This window comes from Eptatretus burgeri, chromosome 13 (assembly GCF_056783735.1).
Source record: "Eptatretus burgeri isolate ZD-2024b chromosome 13, Ebu_testis_v1, whole genome shotgun sequence".
Taxonomy (NCBI): Eukaryota; Metazoa; Chordata; class Myxini; order Myxiniformes; family Myxinidae; genus Eptatretus; species Eptatretus burgeri.
This window is the reverse complement of record NC_140973.1, coordinates 21,399,845-21,409,371: the sequence shown is the minus strand read 5'-3', so window position 1 is coordinate 21,409,371 and position 9,527 is coordinate 21,399,845. Positions and strand designations below refer to the sequence as shown.

Sequence of the window (9,527 nt, the reverse complement as noted above, 5' to 3'; positions counted from 1 at the left end):
CCAATAAAAACAATTTAAAACCGAACGTCTCCCTCTCCACCACAACAGAACAATTACGGTACGATCACATCTTCAACAACACCAATTATTCCCACTTTGTTGTGGCGTTGGTCGGGGAAAGTTTTTGGCACGTCTTTCACTATTAACGATAATTATAGACAAGTTAGTTTAACCAGTGGTGTAGATGACGTAGAAACGTTAATTGGGGATATCAGATCATTCGAATGGCGAAACCATCTATCTATAATTCCAGCAATCTGTGTGTGTGTGTGTGTGTCTGTGTGTGTGTGTGTGTCTGTGTCTGTGTCTGTGTGTGTGTGTGTGTGTGTGTCTGTGTGTGTGTGTGTGTGTGTGTGTGTGTGTGTGTGTGTGTGTGTGTGTGTGTGTCTGTGTGTGTGTGTGTGTCTCTGTGTGTGTGTGTGTGTGTGTGTGTGTGTGTGTGTGTGTGTCTGTGTGTGTGTGTGTGTGCGTGTGTGTGTGTGTGTGTCTGTGTGTGTGTGTCTGTGTCTGTGTGTGTGTCTCTGTGTCTGTGTGTCTGTGTCTGTGTGTGTGTCTGTGTGTGTGTCTGTGTGTGTGTCTGTGTGTGTGTGTCTGTGTGTGTGTGCGCGTGTGTGTGTCTGTGTGTGCGCGTGTGTGTCTGTGTGTGTGTTACTGTGTGTGTGTGTGTGTTACTGTGCGTGTGTGTTACTGTGTGTGTGTGTCTGTGTGTGTGTGCGCGTGTGTGTGTCTGTGTGTGCGCGTGTGTGTGTGTGTCTGTGTGTGTGTGTCTGTGTGTGTGTGTGTGTGTCTGTGTGTGTCTGTGTGTGTGTGCGCGTGTGTGTGTGTGTGTGTGTGTGTGTGTGTGTGTGTGTGTGTGTGTGTGTGTGTGTGTTTAACCGCTGTTTCTCGACAACCACTGGTCCGATCTAATTGAAACTTGCCAGCTATATTGCTGGGGACCTGAGGATGTGCCTTTTCAAGGTTTGATATGAATCGGACAAGTGATTCCCAAGTTATGGCCATTTATTTACCAACCAATGAAAGGACACGTGGCTGCGGAGGACGGTGCGTGGCCGGCCACGTTGACGTCACGTGCCGTGCTGGTTACGATGGGGATCGATCGGTGCCTTAGTTACCGTGGCGTAGGAGTGGCAATGGTCAATGGCAGCGAATGTCATGTCAAGCAAAGACAGGGAGGTAAACTTGATTTTAATTAACTCTGTGTGTGTAAGTATCACAGCAGTTGTTACTTCAATGCAAGCGATAATTCGTGGAATGATGTGAACATTCCGTACGGGCACGCAGTACTTTTGGATAGTGATAACTTACTGTATTCTAATAATTTCTCGATTTCTTATCCGCATTTATAGATAATCACAATGCCCCAATCCAGTCGTCGTTTGCGAGAGCGAAGGAACGGCCTGTGTGGTTGTTGTTTCTGGCTCGCAGTTTGAAAGTTTTTTTTGTTTTTCTGGTTTGCACGTGCGGCCACGTACTAGTTTAAATAAATAAAAGTAGTGAGCACGAATTTACTAAAAGGAGGTCATTGAGGGCGAGATTCCATCCGGGGATGGAACAACATCACAAGAGGCCATACATAGGCTATATAGTCCAAGAGCATTAGGGTTTAACCTGGACATTTTTGGTAACAAGCTGATTTTTTCAGGAAAGGTCCAGGAATGTGTGTGAAATAACATACTAAAAGTCCTCATGAATCCTCCTTGAGCGTTTTCCGCAATCCAAAATGGCGTCCAAAATGGCCGCCATTTCCTGTTTTTCTCATAACTTTGCAAGTAGGTTTACCTATAACACATTTTAAATGTCCATATATGTTTTGAAGTATAAGGAACTCAATACAATACATATCGGAAGATTTTGAAACACACAAAAACGAATAAAACCGCTTAAGCTCTTTCAGAAATCCAAAATGGCGTCTGAAATTGCTGCCGTTTCTGGTTTTACACCAAGGTACTTCAACACGCACTTTAAATGTCTTAATATATGTTTTGCGACTCAATGAAATGAATCATATACTTATTGGGAATTTTTCAAAAACACGCATTTACCAATAAAAACACTTGAGCTCATCCTGAAATTCAAAATGGCGCCCGAAATGCCCCTTTTCCTGTTGTTGTTTTCTCATAACTCTGCAACTAAGTAACCCAATAAAGCACACTAAAATGTCTTTATATATGTTATGGGAGTCAAGGAATCTAGATAAATTCTTATTCGCAGATTTGAAACACACATATCTATACCAATAAAACTACTTGAACTAGTCCCAAAATCCAAAATGGCGCCAAAGATGGTTGCAATTTCCTGTTTTTCTCATGACCCTGTGACTAAGTTACCTCAATATGCACTTTAAATCTCGAAATATATTATGTCTTGAGAAATAAGGAACTCATTCAGATACTTTGAAGTACAAAGGAAACAATAAAACCGCAGAAGTTCTTTCTGAAATTCAAATGGTGCTCAAAATGTCCGCCACTTATCAACACACTGCTGTTTTAGCCTGTTTCAAGAGGCAAAGACATTCAAAACAAGATCATGCTCGAGATTCAAACCTCAAAAGTTTCAGATGAATCTTTACCTTACGCATGCACACACCAAGTTGCATCAATCATTGTCTTCATCGTCGGATGCTGTATCTTCAATGTTGATGTCCTCTGAAGTTGGGGTAATATCATCGTCGGCATCTATAAGAGTTGGTGCTGTATTGTTGCAATTGAGACCACTGCATTTACTGCACATTGAGGTACAAAAGAGCCCAAGTTTCTTGCAGCTACATGTCATGCTTCTGCAACCATCTGGTTTATACCCACATGCCACCATGTTCAGCAAAGTGTCGGGTGCAACAGCAATGTCTGTTTCTACCGGGGTAAGAGTCCCGTCCTGAAATTGCCAGTCCCATTCTGTTGGAGATAAGGAGTTACCCATCCATTCCTGGACGGTAAGATAGGCGCGATATGAATGTTGCTTTGCTGCAGCACTAGTTGGAGGTAGACTTTCTAGCTGAAAGGATGAACTCAGGGAACTGCGACCGATTGCCCGTTTGTATGCGATGTGACGGTAGTCATCAAGAGATTCAAAACTGCTGGCTCCATAAAGCTTAAGAATGAAGCCTTCCCCAGCTTTTTCCACCTCGTCATGGGTGCTTCCACTGTTTGTGAAGGTATCCAGCAAGTCGTAGTCCCGCTTCTTGTGCACCATGTTGAAAGCTTTACGCTTGCCCTGACGATAGATCGCAGAGACCGTGTCACATCCCGTCACAGCATGAAGAAACATCAAGTGATTTCTTGTGTCCCCTATGGCATGCTGAATCTCATGAATGTTGAAGACCGTGACAGGATTACTGCGGCATAGCATGTACACATCTGTGGAAGAGGTTGCCCGAGCAACTAGCATTACCAGTAAGTCTGTGTCCGTACCAACGACAGCAACTGGCACATGTTCTGACTCTGCCAGTGCTAGTGCTATGGAGACAATCAGGGTGTCGGCGTCTGCTTCTGCCTGGACTTTTGGAAGAACTCAAGAGGTCTTATTGGTACTTGCGTGCTTCAGCATCTCTTAAGATGTATTCTAATGAGTTCCTCATACTTCAAAACATATATGTAGACATTTAAAGTGTTTTGGGGAAACCTGCTTGCAAAGTTATGAGAAAAAACAGAAGAGGCGGCCATTTTGGACGCCATCTTGGATTGCGGAAAACGCTCAAGGAGGATTTATGAGGACTTTTATTATGTTATTCTAGACATATTCCTGGACCTATCCTGAAAAAATCAGCTTGTTACCAAAAATGTCCAGGTTAGGGCCTATTTTGACCTAATGCTCTTGGACTAATATATGTATATATATATATATATATATATATATATATATATATATATATATATATATATATATATATATGAGTATTATATACATATATTCCTCTCGGCCTATGGTGAGCGATAAATATAAATATATATATATACATTATATACATTTGTATGAATGTATCTATATATTATTCCTGTTAACGTCTGCGTGTAATTTGACGTTTCTCCTCCAAAACTGCCGGACGGATTGTCGCCACCTTCGGCATGCGGGTGCTCTGTGGACTAATGAACCGCATGGGCTATGTGAGATCGCGCCAGATGGACAGGTTTGGGAATTTTGGGCGATTTTCTAATTTTTACTTTCGTTGACATGGCGACGTGTGACGTCACCGCTGAGAGGCGTAATTCCGTCATGACATCTTCGGTCATTCGCTGACGTCATTACATCTGTCGTCGACAGACCGTCACCGCTGAGAGGCGTAAGGACGTCATGACGTCATCGATCATTCGCTGACGTCATTACGTCTGTCGTCGAGTGATGCCACTCCGAGAAAACAGCCTCTGCAATGTAAAACCCTCTTCTGCACATGCTGACTACCTCAGAAGGTGAACTTGACACAAAAAAATGTAACAAGAAACATTGTATTTAAAGTAAATTTATTCATTTTTATCAATATATTACTGCTCCTGTTTAGTCGAGGGCTAGGCCTATGTCATGTTAATCTTGCGCCATCAGACGCCAACCTTCCAGTCACACTGCAGAGGATGCAATTTCCAGTCAGACTCGCATACTCGATGACCATAAACAAATCCCAGGGCCAAACATTTGACAAGCTCGGAATATACCTCCCAGCCCCCGTGTTCTCCCATGGCCAACTATACGTTGCATTTTCATGTGCAAGAGGTTACTCCTGCGAAGTGGACAATAATTCCAATTATTACTGCGAATCCAATTACTCCTGCGAAGTGGACAATAATAATCAAAGTGGACAATAATTCCTCACAATGACTATTCAGCAACAAGACACTCACCCAAAATGTCATCTACAGGGAGGTCCTTTAGAAAACTAAGGACAGGTAACCATAGTGCATCACATCCCTAATGACACCCTCCCCAGCTTCCCATAACATCAACTATTAGGCCTCATCCACCCTTTGCGACCCATTCAACTCCATGCGGAGCACGGGTATCTGCTAATAAATAAATATATATGTATATATACATCTTCTTTCGGCTAGCTCCCGTGAGGGGTCGCCACAGCGGATCAACCATCTCCATTTCGCTCTATCCTCCACATCTTCCATTGACACTCCAAGCACCCGCATGTCCGCCCTCACCGCATCCATGAACCTCTTCTTTGGGGTTCCTCTTCTCCTCCTGCCTGGCGGCTCCATCTTCAACATCCTTCTCCCGATATACTCCGCTTCCCTCCTGTGCACATGTCCAAACCATCTCAATCTCACCTCTCTCACTTTGTCTCCAAACCATCCGACCTGCGCTGTCCCTCTAATATACTCATTCCTGATCCTGTCCATCCTCGTCACTCCCAACGAGAATCGCAGCATATCTTTAACTCTGCCACCTCCAGCTCCAGCTCAGCCTGCTCCCTACTCACTCTACAGATCATGATGTCATCCGCGAACATCATAGTCCATGGAGACTCCAGTCTGATCTCATCCGTCAACCTGTCCATCACCATTGCAAACAGGAAAGGGCTCAGAGTCGATCCTTGGTGCAATCCCACTTTAACCTTAAACCGGTCCGTCATTCCTACCGCACACCTCACCACTGTCACACTGTCCTCATACATATCCTGCACCATCCTCACATACTTCTCCACCACTCCCAACTTCCTCATACAATACCACAACTCCTCTCTTGGCACCCTATCATAAGCTTTCTATAAATCCACAAACACACAATGTAACTCCTTCTGGCCTTCCCTATACTTCTCCATCAACATTCTCAAAGCAAACATCGCATCAGTGGTGCTCTTTCCTGGCATAAACCCATATTGCTGCTCACAAATCGTCACCTTTCCTCTCAACCAAGCTTCCACTACTCTTTCCCACAACTTCATGGTGTGGCTTAACAACTTTATCTCTCTGTAATTTCCACAGCTCTGCACATCACCCTTGTTCTTGAAAATCGGAACCAGTACACTTAATCTCCACTCCTCCGGCATCCTCTCACTTTCCAAGACTTTATTAAACAATCTGGTTAACAACCCCACTGCCATCTCTCCGAAACACTTCCATGCCTCCACTGGTATATCATCTGGGCCAACCGCCTTTCCACTCTTCATAGCAGTCCTCACTTCATCCTTACTGATCCACCCCACTTCCTGATTCACTATCTCCACCTCTTCCAACTTTCTCTTTCTCATTTTCTTCATTCATCAGCTCCTCAAAGTAATCCATCCACCTTCTCAACACACTCTCCTCACTCGTCGGCACATTCCCATTTGCGTCCTTTATCACCCGAACCTGCAGCACATCCTTCCCAGCTCAGTCCCTCTGTGTTGCCAATCGGTATAAATCCTTTTCCCCTTCTTTTGTATCCAACTTCTCATACAACTCGTCATATGCCTTTTTCTTAGCCTTTGCCACCTCTCTCTTTGCCCTTCACCGCCACTCCTTGTACTCCTGCCTACTTTCTTCATCTCTCTGACTATCCCACTTCTTTTTCGCCAACCCCTTCATCCTTATACTTTCCTGTACTTCCTCGGTCCACCACCAAGTCTCCTTATCTTCCTTCCTCTGTCCAGATGTCACACCAAGTACCTTCCGAGCTATCTCCCTCACCACTTCTGCTGTAGTTGCCCATCATCCCACCCATCTTTACTAACATCCAACGCTTGTATCACCTCCTCCCTAAATTCCACGCAACAGTCTTCCTCCTTCAGCTTCCACCATCTGGTCCTTGGTTCAGCCCTCACTCTCTTCCTCAACCTCACCTCCAAAATCATCCTACAGATCACCAATCGATGCTGTCGAGCTACACTCTCCCCTGCCACCACCTTACAGTCTCTAATCTCTTTGAGGTTGCATCTCCTGCTAAAGATGTAATCCACCTGTGTGCACTTTCCTCCACTCTTGTACGTCATCCTGTGTTCCTCCTTCTTCTTGAAATACATATTTACCACTGCCATTTCCATTCTTTTTGCAAACTCTACCACCATTTGCCCTTCCACATTTCTCTTGTTGAGACCGTACGTACCCATCACCTCCTCATCCTCTTTATTCCCTTCCCTAACATGCCCATTGAAATCTGCTCCAATCACCACTCTTTCATCCTTGGATACACTCTCCACCACTTCATCTAACTCACTCCAGAAATCTTCTTTATACTCCATCTCACACCCCATATGTGGTGCATATGCACTGATGACATTCATCATCACCCCTTCAATTTCCAACTTCACACTCATCACTCGGTCAGACACTCTCCTCACCTCCAATACCCTCTTCACATAATCTTCCTTCAGGATTACCCCGACACCATTTCTCCTCCCATCACACCATGGTAGAACAGTTTGAAACCACCTCCAATGCTCCTCGCCTTGCTCCCCATCCACTTGGTCTCTTGTACACGCAGTATGTCCACCTTTCTTCTCTCCATCATATCAGCCAACTCTCGCCCTTTGCCCGTCATTGTCCCAACATTCAGAGTTCCAACTCTCACCTCCACACTTCTACGCTTCCCCCGCTCCCACTGCCTCCGGACTCACCTTCCCCGTCTCCTTCTCCTCCTTCGCCCAGCAGTAGCACAATTTCCACTGGTACCCTGCTGACCGCCGGTACCGGTGGCGGTCGTTGGTAACCCGGGCCTCAACCAATCCAGTATGGAAATTCGTTTTGTTGTCCGCATCATGATTTGGCATAGGTTTTTACGCCGGATGCCCTTCCTGACGCAACCCTGGTCGCCTCTTACGACACACAGGGATATGGGACACTTATTCTAACTGGAGCATACACCGGGCCCAGTACACTGGTACTCATTTCGCCGACCTCGGAAGGATGACTGGCTGAGTCAACCCCCTGGTGTTATACGACTTGGTATATATATATATATACATATATATACAAATATATATATATATATATATATATATCCATATATATACACATATATATATATATATATATATGTATATATATATATATATATATATATATATATATATATATATATATATATATATACATACATGCAGTATATACATACATGCAAAATATATATATATATATATATATATATATATATATATATATATATATATATATATATATATATATGTATATACATATATACACATACATGTATTAATTAATTCAGTGGCCTAACGGGGCGTGAACTCAGGACCTTTTGGGTCCCAAGCGCTGCTCTCACCACTGTGCCAACACCAGGCTTTATATGTAAACATGTATATATATATATATATATATATATATATATATATATATATATATATATATATATATATATATATATATATATATATATATATATATATATATATATATATATATATATGTATGTATGTCTGGAGACGGCAATGGTTCACGAGCGGTATTTGATAATGTCGATTGTTTCAGAAGTCAAGGATGAGACGGTGATAATTTTTGACCAAGTTATAAAAATGATCAACATGATGTGGTACGAGTGACAGGTTATTCGCTGCAAAATGTCGAAAACCTGGTTTTGTTCACCAACTTTAAAAATTTGACCTTTGCATCACCTTTAAAGGTCACAAAACAATGTTGTGGACATTAAAATAAGGAAACAGGATACGTGCTATAGCTTATTGGAGTTAATTCGTCGAAGAAGGTCGAAAACCCGGTTCGATTCCCACAACTTTGAAAATATGACCTTTGTGAACTTTAAAGGTCAAAGGTCAAGGATTATGAAGGTCAAAGGTCAAGGTGCCATTGGGCTAACGAAATACCAAAACCTTTGTCAGATTCGACAACCCCCCGAGGAGAAGATGCAAATTGAAATAGGCTACCCCCTAATAACACGTGTTTTTTCGGCGTGGCTCCGCCCATAATGGGCGCACCATGCCCATTCTCAGGAAAACACAACGAGATCATGATATAAACCGCCCACCAAAATTTTATCAGGATCGGATTAAAACCCACGGAGCTGTGGTCGGGACAGACAGACAGACAGACAGACAGAGACACACAATAACGAATATAGTGGTCACTTATTTTTTTTCGTGAAAATATTTTTTATCTTACTATAATTTTATATCTATCTATAATTGTAGGTGTGTGTGTGTGTGTGTGTGTGTGTGTGTGTGTGTGTGTGTGTGTGTGTGTGTGTGTGTGTGTGTGTGTGTGTGTGTGTGTGTGTGTGTGTGTGTGTGTGTGTGTGTGTGTGTGTGTGTGTGTGACCGCTGTTTCTCGACAACCACTGTTCCGATCTCATTGAAACTTGCCAGGTATATTGCTGGAGCCCCGTAGATGTTCCTTTTCAAGGTTTCATATTAATCGGAGAACTGGTTCCCAAGTTATGGCCATTTATTTACCAAACCAATGACAGGACACGGTGCTATGACGCCACGATTGACGTCACAATTGTTCTTCTTTTTTTCTTTTTTTTTTTTTCTTTTTTTTTTTGCACCTACGGCCACGCGCGTACAGCCACGCACGTACGGGCACGTGAGAGCGAAGGAATGGCCTGTGTGTTTGTTGTTTCTGGCACGTGGTATGAAACTTTTT

General features: G+C 43.2%; 1 long non-coding RNA gene across 1 annotated transcript in view; it reads left to right on the top strand.

Annotated features, from left to right (window-relative positions):
* The first annotated feature begins 4,308 nt into the window (after window positions 1–4,308).
* The window catches only part of LOC147014029 (uncharacterized), a 101,394-nt gene continuing 96,175 nt past the window's right edge, over window positions 4,309–9,527 (top strand). Inside the window, exon 1 of the long non-coding RNA XR_015050618.1 lies at window positions 4,309–4,406. This is a non-coding gene — a long non-coding RNA (uncharacterized LOC147014029). The remainder of the gene's footprint in view (window positions 4,407–9,527) is intronic.